This window comes from Lycorma delicatula, chromosome 10, assembly GCF_047948215.1.
Source record: "Lycorma delicatula isolate Av1 chromosome 10, ASM4794821v1, whole genome shotgun sequence".
NCBI lineage: Eukaryota > Metazoa > Arthropoda > Insecta > Hemiptera > Fulgoridae > Lycorma > Lycorma delicatula.
The window spans coordinates 26,379,430-26,394,942 of NC_134464.1; the positions used below are offsets into that span (position 1 = coordinate 26,379,430).

Genomic DNA, 15,513 nt, shown 5'->3' on the forward strand with positions numbered 1-15,513 from the left:
CTGTTCACCACGGTAATTTATTTTACAGAGCTTTCGGAAAGGTGGTGTGCACTTTAATTTTAAAACTGTAATGACGAAACTTTCTTAATTATTGCTTTGTATTTTTATTTCATTATTTTGTAGAAACAAATACTACAACTGAAACAGTTTGCAAAAGATGTTGAAAATTACCTCATCTAAAATCAACGCTGCACAAGTTTCAATTTATTTTCAAACACTTTAACCAACTGATGTACTGAAATGGTTCGTACATATGCCGTTATTGCGGTTTTTAGTTCGTCAGTCGTGCATGTTCTTTTGCAATACACTGCTTTTTTCACTGACCCTCCACAGAAAGTAATCTGGGGATTCAGATCGGGCGATCGTGTAGCCAAAAAACTCCTCGAAATGATTCGTTCACCAAAGATATTTCGTGAAAAAGTCATTGACCTGCTAACTGTGTGAGCTGTGGCGCCATTTTGTTGGCACCAGCCATGATTGATTTCGATTTCTATTTACTTACTAATGAAGTGTTAAAACAGCACATTAACGATAATTATTAACTGTATTTTCAAAAACAATTGGACCCACAATGCGCGTTCTACTCATACCGACCCAGATTCCAATTTTCGCTTCGTGTAAAGACTGCACGTGTATTTCATGGGGGTTAGTTTTAGACCATAGTCACGTATTTTGTGAATTAATATACCCTCCCAGATGAAACCACGCTTCATCTGTAAAAAACGTAATATCTAGATACCTACGGAATTTCAGTCAATAAAACGAACGTTAAACGATTAACAATAATCTTTTGCGTGATCAGTAGGTTTCAGTTCTTGAATACACATTACATTGTAAGGGAAAAGTTTCAGTTCTTTTATTGCAGCTTTATGTGCGGTAGCAAGTTCGATATCTTCTTGCTGTGCTAACTTACAAAATGGAAATTCGGCCATAGCATCTGAAATATCAAGAAGCAGTTTAAATGGACTTCGACTTCGATCAGCGTTTTCAACCGATCCTGTTGCCTGAAATTTTTCGATAATATTTCGAACTGCATTCTGGTGAGGATCAAGGAGGAGTATTTGAAAATTTTAAGAAAACTTGTGCTTCACTAAATCAGAATACTTAGGACCTTCACGAAAGACGTAATCAACGAGAAAACCCTTTATCAAATGAACCACTAAGTTTCTTGCAACCACTGATTCCAATAAACGAAATAACACGAAACGCACAATGCATCAACTAACGTCTTGGTTTATTACTGTGCAACGTTCAACGAAACCACAGGGCAAATAACATAACGCCGAAAAAACAGAATGCATCACATAATTCTAAAGCAATATTGTTCAGTAATAGCAAAATGGCTCCTGGAATAGACGGAATATCTGCAGAATTACTGTGCAGTGCAGGATACGATTGCTAGACTATAAAAACTGGTGTGTAATTTTTACGATAAAGGGGAAGTTCCGTCAGACTTCAAAAAGAGTGTTATAGTCATGATACCAAAGAAAGCAGGAGCAAATAAAGGTGAAGAAGAATATAGAACAATTAGCTTAACTAGCCATGAATAAAAAATCTTAACTAGAATTCTCTACAGAAGAATTGAGAGTGGAGAGTGGAAGAAGTGTTAGGAGAAGACCAATTTGATTTTAGGAAAGGTGAAGGGACAAGGGAAGCAATTTTAGGGCTCAGATTAATAGTAGAAGAAAGATTAAAGAAAAACAATCCAACATACTTGGAATTTGTAGACCTAGAAAAGGCATTAGATAACGTAGACTGGAATAAAATATTCAGCATTTTAAAAAATTAGGGTTCAAATACAGAGATAGAAGAACAATTGCTAACATATACAGAAACCAAATAGCCACAATAATAATTGAAGAACATGAGAAAGAAGCCGTAATAAGGGAGTAAAGGGAGTTCGACAAGGATGTTCCCTATTCATGTTACCTTTTAATCTTTACATAGAACTAGCAGTTAATGATGTTAAAGAACAGTTTAGATCCGGAGTAACAGTACAAGGTGAAAAGATAAAGATGCTACGATTTATTGATGATATAGTAATTCTAGCCGAGAGTAAAATAGATTTAGAAGAAACAATGAACAGCATGGATGAAGTGCTACGTAAGAACTATCGCATGAAAATAAAGAAAAACAAAACGAAAGTAATTAAATGTAGTAGAAATAACGAAGATGGACCACTGAATGTAAAAATAGCAAGAGAAAAGATTACGGACGTAGAAGAATTTTGTTATTTAGGAAGTAGAATTACTAAAGATGGACGAAGCAGGAGCGATATAAAGTGTCGAATAGCAAAGGCTAAGCAAGACTTCAGTCAGAAATTTTATTTGTTTACATCAAAAATTAGTTTAAACATCAGGAAAAGATTTTTGAAAGTATATGTTTGGAGCGTAGCTTTATATGGAAGTGAAACTTGAACGATTGGAGTATCTGAGACGAAAATATTAGAAGCTTTTGAAATATGGTGCTATAAGAGAATTTAAAAAATCAGATGGGTGGATAAAGTGACAAATGATGAGGTGTGTTGTGGCAAATCGATGAAGAAAGAAGCATTTGGAAAAATATGGTTAAAAGAAGAGACAGACTTATAGGCCACATATTAAGGCATCCTGGAATAGTTGCTTTAATATTGGAGGGACAGGTAGAAGGAAAAAATTGTGCAGACAGCCAATGTTTGGAGCGTAGCTTTATATGGAAGTGAAACTTGAACGATTGGAGTATCTGAGACGAAAATATTAGAAGCTTTTGAAATATGGTGCTATAAGAGAATTTAAAAAATCAGATGGGTGGATAAAGTGACAAATGATGAGGTGTGTTGTGGCAAATCGATGAAGAAAGAAGCATTTGGAAAAATATGGTTAAAAGAAGAGACAGACTTATAGGCCACATATTAAGGCATCCTGGAATAGTTGCTTTAATATTGGAGGGACAGGTAGAAGGAAAAAATTGTGCAGACAGCCAATGTTTGGAATATGTAAAACAAATTGTTAGGGATGTAGGATGTAGGGGGTATACCGAAATTAAACGCCTAGCACTAGATAGGTAATTTTGGAGAGCTGCATCAAACCAGTCAAATGACTGAAGACAAAAAAAAACTGCTCAGTTTCTTTCCGAATGCACCGGATAAGACTGTTATAATTAACATTTAGTACAGATAATTTCCGAAGAATAATTTACAATACAAAAGTTCTTGTGGCAAAAAAGAAGGAAAGTATAAAATGCCGAGAAAATGTAAAACACATGAAAGAAAAGAAAAACTTTAGAAAGAAGTGATATTTACGGGATCCTAAGTTGGCATTTTCGCATAAAAAGACTAAACTATTGTGTCTACGGTTGTAAAATATTATCTGTACAAAAAAAACTGATTATATCTGATATTTTTAAATGTAAATAATTTTTACTTTTCTGACTGTTTGGTTTAAAAAATTTTGATTTCTCCCAAAAAGTTAATATTTCTTGAAATTTTGAGGTCCAATGAATTAAATGATGAGTTAAATGCAGAAAAAGAACAGTAACATTGCTGATATTTTATATATATATATATTTTTAATTTCTATTCCATTGTTGCTTTAGCTGTTTGTAGGTTGTCAAGGAGTTTGAAGTCAATAATTAACTGATAGGTCGGTTAAATAGATACCATTTGTTTAATGAGAAGTGAATACAAATATACTGGTCATAAGGAGTAGTATTTTTTATTTTAAACACAAAAAATTGTAAAACTGTGTGATACAGAAGTGGAAATAGATGTAATAGAGGATTTCATGAAACTTAATTTGTTTTTATATATTCTTTATTGAGTTATAAGACTGTAATCTTGATAAAGAAAAGTAATTTCTGAAAAAGACCATCATGCCGCATTCTATCAATTGTTTGAACAAAAGCAAAGTAAAATAATTTAAATAAAATTAATGAAAATTAAACATTATACGTGAAAAAGTAGTAGATTATCATTTTCTGAAGAGTCTACTTCGGTGGAGTGTTGCGGAGACACGAACATTTTACGTAAGGAGTAAATTACACGTATATGATACAATGAGATTATAAGTAAACAAAATAACTTACCATAATTCTGATATAATAATGACATAAAAAGCAAACAGTTGACTGAAATAATAAATTATTAATTTAATTCGTTTAATAATTTATTTACAATCCGAAATGTCATTAGTTGTGACATGAAAACATTACTAACTAACCCTATGAGTTACGTTTAATATCAGATGGTTTTGTAATATGAATTTAATACCAGATGCGTTTTAACATTCAGTACTAAGCCTATAAATGAAAAGGTAGATAAATTGCATGTGATGGGGACCCCTCTACTTTCTCATACCGAGCCAATCTTATCCTCTTCACTCTATATACGTCACTCTCTCTCACTCTTAGTACAATTTACCATCCTTAACGAGCTTCGTGACTGTACAAACATCCTCTCCTTACCCTACAATAATATGATAATACATGAAATATGTACAGATATATATATATCTGCTGAGCTAGTATTAGTAATATATGTACGTGTGTGTTCTACATGTAAAATTCTTATCTGGCTAAAAATATCAGATTTTTGTTAAATAAAATATATTATAAGAAAAAAATATTTTTATATGTTTCTGGAATATCTGCATGAAAGATTTTTCAAAACTCTTACGCCATGAAAAATGCATACTTTATCGAATAACGGCGCATCGATTATTTATTTAAATATTCAACTTATTCAATTTTTAACAATATAGGAATGCTATTTAAAGATTGAATGCCTTGATCGGAAAGTATAATGTAAGAGTAAGTTTCCTTATCACAATGACCTAAATCCGACTCGCTTTTAGTATCTAATTTATTGCATCCGGTTAACTAAAGTGAGTTCTGTGCGTTTATCGTGAAAGCAGTTTAATTTCTATACCGACATTTATCATGAATGTTTATAATTTTTCGACTAACGAACATGATGCCATTGAATTCCTGTAATTACGTGGTATTCTACCGGTACTTGCCAAAATGAACACGCTGTGCACCATTACGAAACTGAAGGCGTTGTGAGATATTCAACACACGTACTTGCCGGTCAAAAAATAATATCCGTGTCGGTATGTGGCTGAAAAATTTTAACTTCAGCTTAGTGGCCGTCATACGTTTGTTTTTTAGATAGTTAGGCGTTCGAACTGTCTAATGCTGCTCTTCCTTACCGTGAATCTGGTATTGGCTCTGAATACAGTAATCGACTGGAATAATTTCATTGAGAAGTATCTATCGATTATATTGAACAGTACAGCAAGGTACCTGTGTAAAACAGGGAAGGGAACGGTATGGTCGTCGACATCGATGAGTCGCTGTTCTCGAGGTGCAAAAATCATGCTGGTCGCGTCTACCCATAACAATGACGGCGGCTTAATTTTTTGAAAAATAATCTTCGGCGGCATTTATCGTAAAAATGGCGAGTCTTTCAATGTGAAAGTTGCTGACAGATCCATTCAAATGCTGCTGATTGCTATCGAAGACAACATTAATGATGGGAGCATATTGTACTGGATTCCTGAATTCTGTGCTGAACTCATCCCTAACACCATGTAGGATAGTGGTTGTATCAGTTCAATCGGGTGGTCCTGTTTGGGACCTGATAAAATTATTTATGATTATGGGTTCAAGCTAGACGCGGTACACCGATGTGAATGTTGCTTGTGGCATTCACATCGGTGGCATCTTGACAGCGGCCTGATGAGATATGTCTTGAGGCTAAGATGACTTCCAGTAAAGCCCTTAACGGCTACGTACGGAAGAGATGGCGTGACGGTTGGACCCGTAACAAGGTGGGTGTCTTCCCATCGGGGTCAAGATGTACTGGATTCCCATGGAACATAGTTGTTGACTTCCTGAGATTCTTAATCCTGCAGAGTATGGCTGAAGGGATCTGATGCGCTGTTATAGATGTATAGATTGAATAGCAACCCGGATAGCTAAGGGTCCGCTTAGATACTTACTTAGCTAAGAGAGGAGGAGTTTTGACATCGACCCCTGTTAGCTGAGATATTCGCTGTTAGGATTAGAACGGATGTGATGAGAACTCTGTGATTGTGCTGCGGTATGGGGGCTCGTTCCCGAAAGCGAACCAAAGAGAGATAAGATATGTTTTCATTAAAAGCTTATTAAATTTGTGAATTTGTTTCTTGATTTTTAAGTAAAAAAAGAGGACTTTGAATAGATTGAATTGTAAGACAAATCTGTAGTTGTTGTGATCAACACTTGTTTTGCTGATGTGCGAATAGTATTTTTGGTATCTAAAGGCTCAATCAAGTAATGATCTGAGTGCATAGAATAATTAAAGATAGATACGGGAAGAGTTTCTGGGTGAAATCTTCGGTGTTAGATGACGGTGCGAGGATCGCCCTTTTGCGAATCGGTTAATTTAGTAGTTGAGGGTTGTAAGTTACAGTTGAACGCCATACAAAGACGATAGTAAGTTGTGTAAATACACTTATGGAAATGTCTGCCGAGGTATTTGCACCGGTGGGATCCTGGCAGAGGCCAAACCGATGGCCGTGATGTATTATCACGTTTAGAGGCTAGAATACATCCTCCAGTAAAGATCATCAGGCTAAGAACGGTTTGGGTGGTGTGGCGACCGGAATCGTCACAAGGCGGATGTCTTTCCCTGCAGGTCAGGATATATTAGATTCCCGTTATGCATACAAAACCGATGCACTGGAAACGGAAGAGTTCTGCATTGTAGTGTTAACCATCAGTACCATTTTGTTAAACCTTACAGCGGTGCTCATATTCAAAATATTGAACGCTTGTGGTGAAAGAGGTCACTGAAATGGTGAAATAAAAGGCACTACATAAAAGGCTAGTCACTACATGGAATCCTCCTTCGCCGAATTCCCGTGATGTCGCATGATAGGGATGAGAATCTATTACAGGAAATGCTTGATACAATAAGGGACACCTGGCCGCCGAAAGTCGTCCTGTAGAAGTCTAAATAAATCTTCTATGATTTCAAGTTGAAATTGCGCAGTAGCACGTAAATTAACAATGGATAAAGAGATTCGTTTGAAAAGCCACCGATTCTAAGGGTACAAATAGTGGAGTCGGAATTCGATAAAAGTACCGAAAAAGTTAATTATTTTTATTTTTAATATTTGTTTAATTATAGGTTACATAAAATTTTATTTAATATTCTATTTGTATTGTTATACACATCGGTTTCCAACCTATGATGTATGTGCCAATTGTGATACATAAAAATCAGTTCCGGTGTACGATTATTATTAATAAATTACCATGTTCGAGTTATAAAAACGATACCTTTTCAAATCGTATAAATATATTAATAACAATGTCTAAATAAAAAGGAAACCAGATTTAAATATTATTTAATATTTAAAAAAAAATAGGATAGTATTTTGTAAATACAGATTAAGTATTGGCGAAGGAAGTCATTCGCCAATCCTATCCTTTATTCTTTACCTATCCTTCATTTCAGAACAAAAACTCAATTTTCTTTGTTTAAAGAGACTAGCTAGTTCTTAAAATCACGGAATTCATGAAATCTACTCTAGAAATTTTAATATGCTAATACTTTCTGACAGTTAAAAACTTCATTACTTATAATGGAATCATTGCTGACATATATATTTTTTTGAAACGTACGTGTAATGTCTTAATGCTAGCAAAGGTTCGTTTAATGTCAAACTTGAAGAATATCAAACAGTTCATAAGATATTTTAAACAATGTTGTAGTATTTATATTTGACATGTAATCTAATTCTAACAAAATCATTGGAAATAATGTAACAGTATGGCTGAAAGAGAAATAACCGTTTAATCGTGTAATAGTGTGCTGGAAACGAATTAATCAAATAATACGTATTTGGTTTGTTTGGCATTTCTCCCGCCACCACCCCATTCGGTCGCCCTAAAGCATAAGACCGAATGTCTGTGTCACAAATGGCTACTGAGCCACGAAACAGTTTAGCAACCAGTGTCCTAACTAGCTCCTAGAGCTAACCTAAAAACGTGAACAGAATAAGCGTGGTACCATACAGCCCTCGCTTGTGTGTCCCACCGCCCACTTATCATATATCACTAAAATGAGTAGGCGCACCCCGTCGGCTACCAAAACATATATGACTATCAATACTTAATTTATCTCGTCAAAGAGAGCAATTCGCTGCCACGCCTAGGCCGCTGAATGCCAGCAAGTACCTGTCCCTCATTAAAGCGCTTAGAGCCTTAATCTGGATAGTAGCCAGCCATTTCACTAGGTCAGCTTACTACAGCAGCGCGGTAGGAGTCTTTTCCCTTAGGTAAACTACTGATGTCGGTTGAACAAAGCGACCTCATCAAGGAACTCCCACTCGGTCTGACAATGCGGCTCTCGCCACATTCACTCGCCGCTTAGCTGAGTGGCTAATTTTCCTTTTGACCTCTAAATTCCAGGCTGGCCTGAGTTCTGTTCCCCCAAGAGCTCAGCAGTCGAAGATCATGTCGGTCGACTGGTCCTCCTCGCAGACGCACAGCACATAAGCTGCCTGGGTAAAGCGAAACAAATATTGGTTTAAATTTAAACGGTTGGAAAGCACTCGGGCTCCCGTTACCCTTAAAAACGAAGAAGAGGCATACCATCCTCCTAAATCCTGTATAAATCTATACAAGGACCTTCCCTTAGTCGTGGCGTACCATTCTCTCTGCCATGCTTCCATCGCGAGGCTGTAAAGCCTCCTCCGCAGGCGGGAGTTGGGCAACTGTTCGAAATTTAGAACCGGTGCATTGAGATCACCGTTCCGCTCCGGTACAGGCCCAGCTCGAAACCGCATCGCAAATATCTCGGCCTTCCTGCCTCTTCGCAATTTCCACATGGCCGCCCGAACTTTCATCACTAAATCGGTTGGGAGAGCCTTTCCCAAGACAGTGGTAGCCTCGTAGGAGGTTGTTTTCAAAACACCAGTGCATACAATTAAGGCTCTGCGCTGGGCACTCCTTAAATTTTGAATAAGTGCTCGATTTCTTTCCAATCTATGCGCCCATACGGACGCTGCATAAGAGGTCATACTTTCGAAGACACTTCAGTACATCATGTAAAATTGACGCCTCGGCAGTCCGTAATCCTTTCGAGCAATCCTCCTAAGTTTGTGCATCACAGAGACGGCGTTCGCCGCTACTTGCCTAATGTGGTTGCTAAACAGCAACTTCTCATCAAACAAAACACCTAGGTACTTATGAACTCGAACTCGGCTGAATATACAACCTTTATACTAAATACGGGGATTACGACTGTGTGATAATTTGTCTGCACCCTTGAGAAGCATTAACTTTGTCTTGGGCAAAGAAATCCTTAAATTTTGAATGTCCATCCAGCCCTCTGCCGTTGACAAAGGCGCTTGCGCTCGGTCTTCTAGCTGCGATCGTGATTTACCACGAACTAACAGGAGACAGTCATCGGCGAAAACCTAGGCCGTGATTCCATCCGGGAATGTCAGTCCCAAAAATCCGTCAAATACCAGGTTCCACAGCAAGGGACCAAGAACGAAGCCCTGCGGGCTTCCCCTTGTGACGGACGTTTCCACAACTAGGTGCGCATCCTTAAACACAGCCGTGCGATCCGACAAGCAGTCACGTACTACGGCCTGCAGGGCTACGGGTACATTGCGGCGTTCCAATTCATACAGGACAGAACACCAATACAAGCAAGGAAATGCTGCCTCTATGTCAATAAAATTTGCCAAAACATATTAACAGTCGGCACTTTCCACCTCGGCGAAAGCATTTAAAATGCAATCCTCGGTGCCAACTCCTTTCATGAAGCCATACTGCCCTCGATTTAGAAATGAGTTTATATTGATACTTTCCTAGAGCCGGTCCACAAGTAGCCTTTCAAGCAACTTGCCGATTACCGGCAAGAGGCTGATGGGCCGATAACTGCTGACCTCACTCGGATCCTTTCCTGATTTTAAGAGCACACCTCTTCCAACAAGTCAACTTGTTGGAAGCCACCTTCCAACAAGTTGGAAAGCAACTCCAGTTTAGGCACCTCGAAACAATACGTCTTGATGAATATATATAAAATAAGGATATCTTCAGAATATTTGTATTTCATGAACGCATTTTATGTTTTCAACTGTTCTTTTTAACAGCAGATGTTTAAGAGAGTAGAATTTCACTCCTTTATAGAAGTAAGTATAATAAAAAATAGAACTTCGTAAAAAGAAAAGACAAAGTATAAGTGAATTAAATAATTAAGCAAAATTATTCATCGCATTATTATGCTATTATTCCCAGTTTTAATGCATTTAGAATGATGTAAGCGAAAGTTATTCCAAAAAAATACTAATCCTGTTTATAATAAGCATCCCATGCCAGGCTTACTAAAGAAAATTAGAACTAGAGTGGCTTTTTGTTGCCTTCTTTACCAAGGCTAATATACTGTAGCATCATAATGAAATGTAGATGCTGTTCAGCTTTACAAGCGACTACATACACAATATGGATTGGATGTGTGATGAACATCATTATTGCCAGAGAAAGCAACTCATTAGTGCCAACTGTACCTCAGATTTTTTATATGTCTTAAGAAGAATTGTAACTGTGTGTAAACAAGCAAATTAATATAACTTATAATCATCTTTTTCTATGGAAAAGAGTGAAAATTTTCATTCAGAAGGTTTTTTTTGTACTTATTCATGTTAAAATCAAACAAAATTGTTCGCGTTTTGTCGTTAGTTTTACTTGAAAAAGTCAACAGAAATTTAACTAAAATATATGAATGTATAAAAATTTTAATTTAAAATTGATACCATGGGTCATATATATATGATACATGGTAAATTAACAGAACGATATATATATATATATATATATATATATATACTTAATAATTGTTCTGTTCACTTTGTAACTAAGGAAAAATAATTTTACGTTGAATAATTATAAATAAAATTCATCTGTTAATTACGATGATTCCCTATGATTATAATCCCTGATTATGATAATATCCCTAGGCAAAATTTAAAAAAATACATATAAAATCTCCATTGTCATGGTACTAATCCAAGTTAAGTTTTCTGAAAATGGTTGTTATTCCAATCAAAAAGAAACGAAAACCTTTTCAAATGCGCAAAGGTTTCAAGTACGTTATTCTTTTTTATATCCACTGGGTAAGTAGCATACTATCCTACATAAAACCTAGGATATGTAATTTTAAAGACTTAAATATGAAAATCAGTGAACGTAAAGTCAAAACAAAGAAAAAAACGTGATGTGAAAAATTTTAAAGGGTAATGAAAAAGGGAGATAATAAAAAAAAGATGATCTGTTTATTCTAAGGTGTTTCATTTTAAGGAATGCTTCAAAGGACCTTTCATATAGTGGCAATTTATCTAGTTTACGCAATTCCTTAGAGAGTTACGGAAGAAAGTAGGAATTATCCTACTAAATTTATCAACCTAAATAAATTGTGTAACAAACTGTTTTCCTTATAATATTTTTTTTTTTTTTTAAATCACAGCAGTTATTCTTTAAGAGAGGTATTCCTCTCTTTTAATTCTATAAATTAAATGAGACAGGGTATTTTTTTCCTTTAGAAGATATGGAATGCACCACTGTAACCGAACATTAAAAAAAAATATATTTTATTAATTTTGTTGAAAATCGCTTAGAAAAATTCGTTTTGAACGATCAACTTTTGAAATTTCACTTACTTTTTCTCCGTATTTATGTTTTATGCAGTTTTACCGTAACAGGTACTCGGACATTTTTACATTTCTGTAACAGTGCATTAAAATCTACCTTTTAATTTGTGTAGAGTTTGTATTTTTACTAATTAAAAAATAATAGAAAAAACAGAAAAATAATACATTTATTTCTAAATAAACTCCTATTTATATTTTTTGTTAATTTTTAAAAATTAAGACAAGAAAATTCAATGGTAGTCCCGGAGGATAAAACAAAAAGTAATATCTTTAAATTAATAAATTTATTTTTTCCTATCTTCTGTAGAAAAGAAGAAACATTGTTTATTCCAGTAATAGAGATTTAAATATGTTATTTTGAAAGTTACTTTTTAACAGTCATTTTTTCTATAAATGTAGAATTGAGAGATATTTGTACATTTATTAGATTTTTTTCAAATTATGAAATCTGTCTAATATTTATATATCTGCTTGGTTTATTGTTGATCAGAATAAGTTTATAAATTGGGTATCCCAAGTGATCAAATTTAAAAAAAAGTTAACATTAAATTTTTAACTTTTTTAAGTTCTTGTTATAATGTATTTTGAATGAATGTCATAAAAATACAATTTTTTTTTTTCATTGTAATCTTTTATTTTTCTCTATGATATCGCCACAGAAGCTTGAAGTTTGTGCGTAGAATATGAATATTATAGCTTATGAAAAATGGCATGCCTGTCCGGGATTCGAATCCGAAACCTCCGGATGAAAGACCTTTTCTTTTTCCTATTTAGCCTCCGGTAATTACCGTTCAGATAATACTTCAGAGGATGAATGTGGATGAGATGTATAAATGTAAATGAAGTGTAGTCTTGTACAGACTCAGGTCGACCATCCTGAGATGTGTGGTTAATTGAAACCCAACCACCAAAGAACACCGGTATCCACGATCTTGTATTCAAATCCGTGTAAAAATAACTGACTTTACTAGGACTTGAACGCTGGAACTTTTGACTTCCAAATCAGCTGATTTGGGAAGACGCGTTCACCAATAAACCAACCCGGTGGGTTCCGGATGAAAGGCCTAGTCGCTAATCACTCCACCAGAGAGATCGAATTTATAAAAAAAAATTAGAAATACTGTCAATATTTTGCATATTTTTTCAGTATTTAAAAAAAATATTTGTTTAACAATGAAATACACATTTATTTATAGATGCGCCTACTTTTTGTAATTTTGTGTATGGGTCTTACGCAATTTTTTTAAAATAGTTACCATTCAAAATACGTTTTATTTGACAATAAATTTTTTAAAGGCATGATCTTAAATTATTATTAAAATTAACGTTATCAGATTGGTAGATTAAACAAGTTATCTCCATTTGAAATTAGATTAAAAATAGTTCTCTACTATTATTATATAAAATTTATTTTAATGCATTTTTAAAAAAATTAACAACTATCTATTCTAAAGAAGAACATATAAAAAAACGATGTTTATTAAAAATAGTTCAACGCCCTGCCATTTCAAATTTCAATAATTTTTATTTTTGATTTATATTTATTTATTTTATTTTGATATATATTTCTGATTTATTTATTTTCAAGTAAATATTTTGTAATAAGTGACCACTAAAATTTGAATTTAGGGTAAAATATTTTATGTTACAATTTTATAAAAATCTACCAACGTTTTTCTGTGAAATTTGAATAAATACTTATATCTGTACATATAAAGCAACTTGTTACTGATTCATCAAGGCCCAGCAAAAACTACTGAAGTTAAAAAGATGAAAATTTTTATACACGTTCTTCTTACAATGTAAGTACGCATTTAAAAGGATTTTTTGAAATTCCGAGTTTAAAGCGTTAAAATAGATTAACAATGAAATTTATTCGTTTTTTTTTAATTTCTCGGTAACAAATGAAGATCACTTGATTTTTGCTGTGTGTAATCTTCATCAGAATATATATAAAGTAATTTTCAGATATTTCAAAATTCGGCTTTGAAATGGTTAAAGAAAGTTTAAGACCTTTGAACAATGATTGCAAATATTCTCCATTCCTACAGTACTAAACGATAAGTTTACTAGATATGGACTTAAAAATAATCTTCAGATAAATATCTAAAAACCATTTTCTGGTTTTTTGAACTTTAATATTTTAAGGGGTAAAAAACATTTTTTTTAAAAACATTTTTGCCGTTTTTTATGCTACCGCTAATGAATCAGGTAATATTATAATGGTAGTCTTTGTAATTCTGATTATGTATTTTGGTAGCAAAACCGCGACGAGAAATCTAAAAAGCAACTAGTAGGTTCTGCACTGACCAAACTATTGCTCGAAAGAAATTACAACGTACTAATACTTTTTATAAATTGAACAGGCTTCAATCTCTATTTATTATTATTTTTATTCTCACAAACATGAGTTTAATGAACACAGCGAGGTCCAAAGGGCAGAACCCTCTGGCTAGACGGGAAGGGATCCAACCCATGACCGGCTATATCCCCTGACCGCCACAGAAAACGCAAGTAACCGTTAGTTAGCAAGACCAACGAGTTAGTCTTTGTGGTAAACTCGTCATCGCAAACCAGGTGATTTTGAAATCGAGAGTTTCAAGGTTCAGATCCTAACAAAGGCAGTTACTTTTATATTTGAATGTTAGATCATGGATACCGGTGTTCTTTGGTGGTTGGGTTTCAATTAACCACACATCTCACACCTGAGACCGTACAAGACTACATTTCATTTACATTCATACATATCATTCTCATTCATTCTATGAATTAATATCTTACGGTGGTTCCGGAGGCTAAACAAAAAATTAAAGTAACCATATAGCGCTTGCGAATCCGCGGCGGGGTGACGCACATATATATTACAATTTAAAAAATATAATTCTTTGTTAATTGTTTCTGTTAATTAATCATCTATTTATTTTTAGCAGACAATGTTTTAAAAATATTTCTTTGATTGTTTACTATATTATACTTTTAATAATACAAGCTATGTAATATAATTATAATGAAAATAATAATAAAAAAAATCATTTACCGTGTTTGTGGGTTGATAAATTTAGTCTATATAAAGTTGTAGTAACTCCAGTAATCATCATTGTAGTATAAAGATGTTATGAGGTATAGATGTCATGATCAAAATACGACAACGTGAAGTTGAAGGGAGGGTTAGTCAACGTTTGAAGCCACCCCGTGGTTAGTTGCCAACCGACGACGGGAGTTCCGTCCGGAATGAACTGTACAACGCTAGATGCTCTGTTTATATATAAAGCTCTCTTTCTCTCTGTTTCTCTCTTTCTTTCTCTAAATATATATATATAAAACTGTATTTATACACGTAACAACCTAAGACACTACTGGTATACATCACATCACATTGATTATTGATTTTTCCTAGTGAACAGAGCTATAAAAACAACAAAAAGAAAGGAAAACTATTTTCTAATATTTTTTCTCTGTTTTTCCCGCTCACATTTTCTTTAGTTTTTCTTTTTCTTGCTTCAATTTCTTTCTTGCAGTTTACAAATATTCCTCAACTTTACCCCTCTACTGTTTGCACAAACCTCAGTTTCCATAACATTTCCTACTAACTCAAACCATAATGTTATCTACTTTTCCTTTTCTAACAGCTGTTATAAATACTAAAGTAAACATACGCGTGCGGTGCGCACACATCTAAGCTATATTATACACACAAATTACAACTCAATAGATTTTTTGAATTCATTTTCATGTTAATAAACTTCAAGAACACGATACCACTTTACATTACTCATTTTTTTATATTGTTTGCAGTAAATTAGGCGCTCCTTTATTCTAGTTTCAGTGA

At 34.2% G+C, this 15,513-nt stretch overlaps 1 protein-coding gene across 1 annotated transcript in view; it reads right to left on the minus strand.

The window, feature by feature from the left end:
- LOC142331514 (putative tubulin polyglutamylase TTLL2) overlaps positions 1-14,902 on the minus strand; it is a 66,453-nt gene extending 51,551 nt beyond the window's left edge. The window contains exon 1 of the mRNA XM_075377484.1: positions 14,722-14,902. The gene's annotated coding sequence lies outside the window, so the exon portion shown is untranslated. The remainder of the gene's footprint in view (positions 1-14,721) is intronic.
- Between the last annotated feature and the right edge of the window lie 611 nt (positions 14,903-15,513).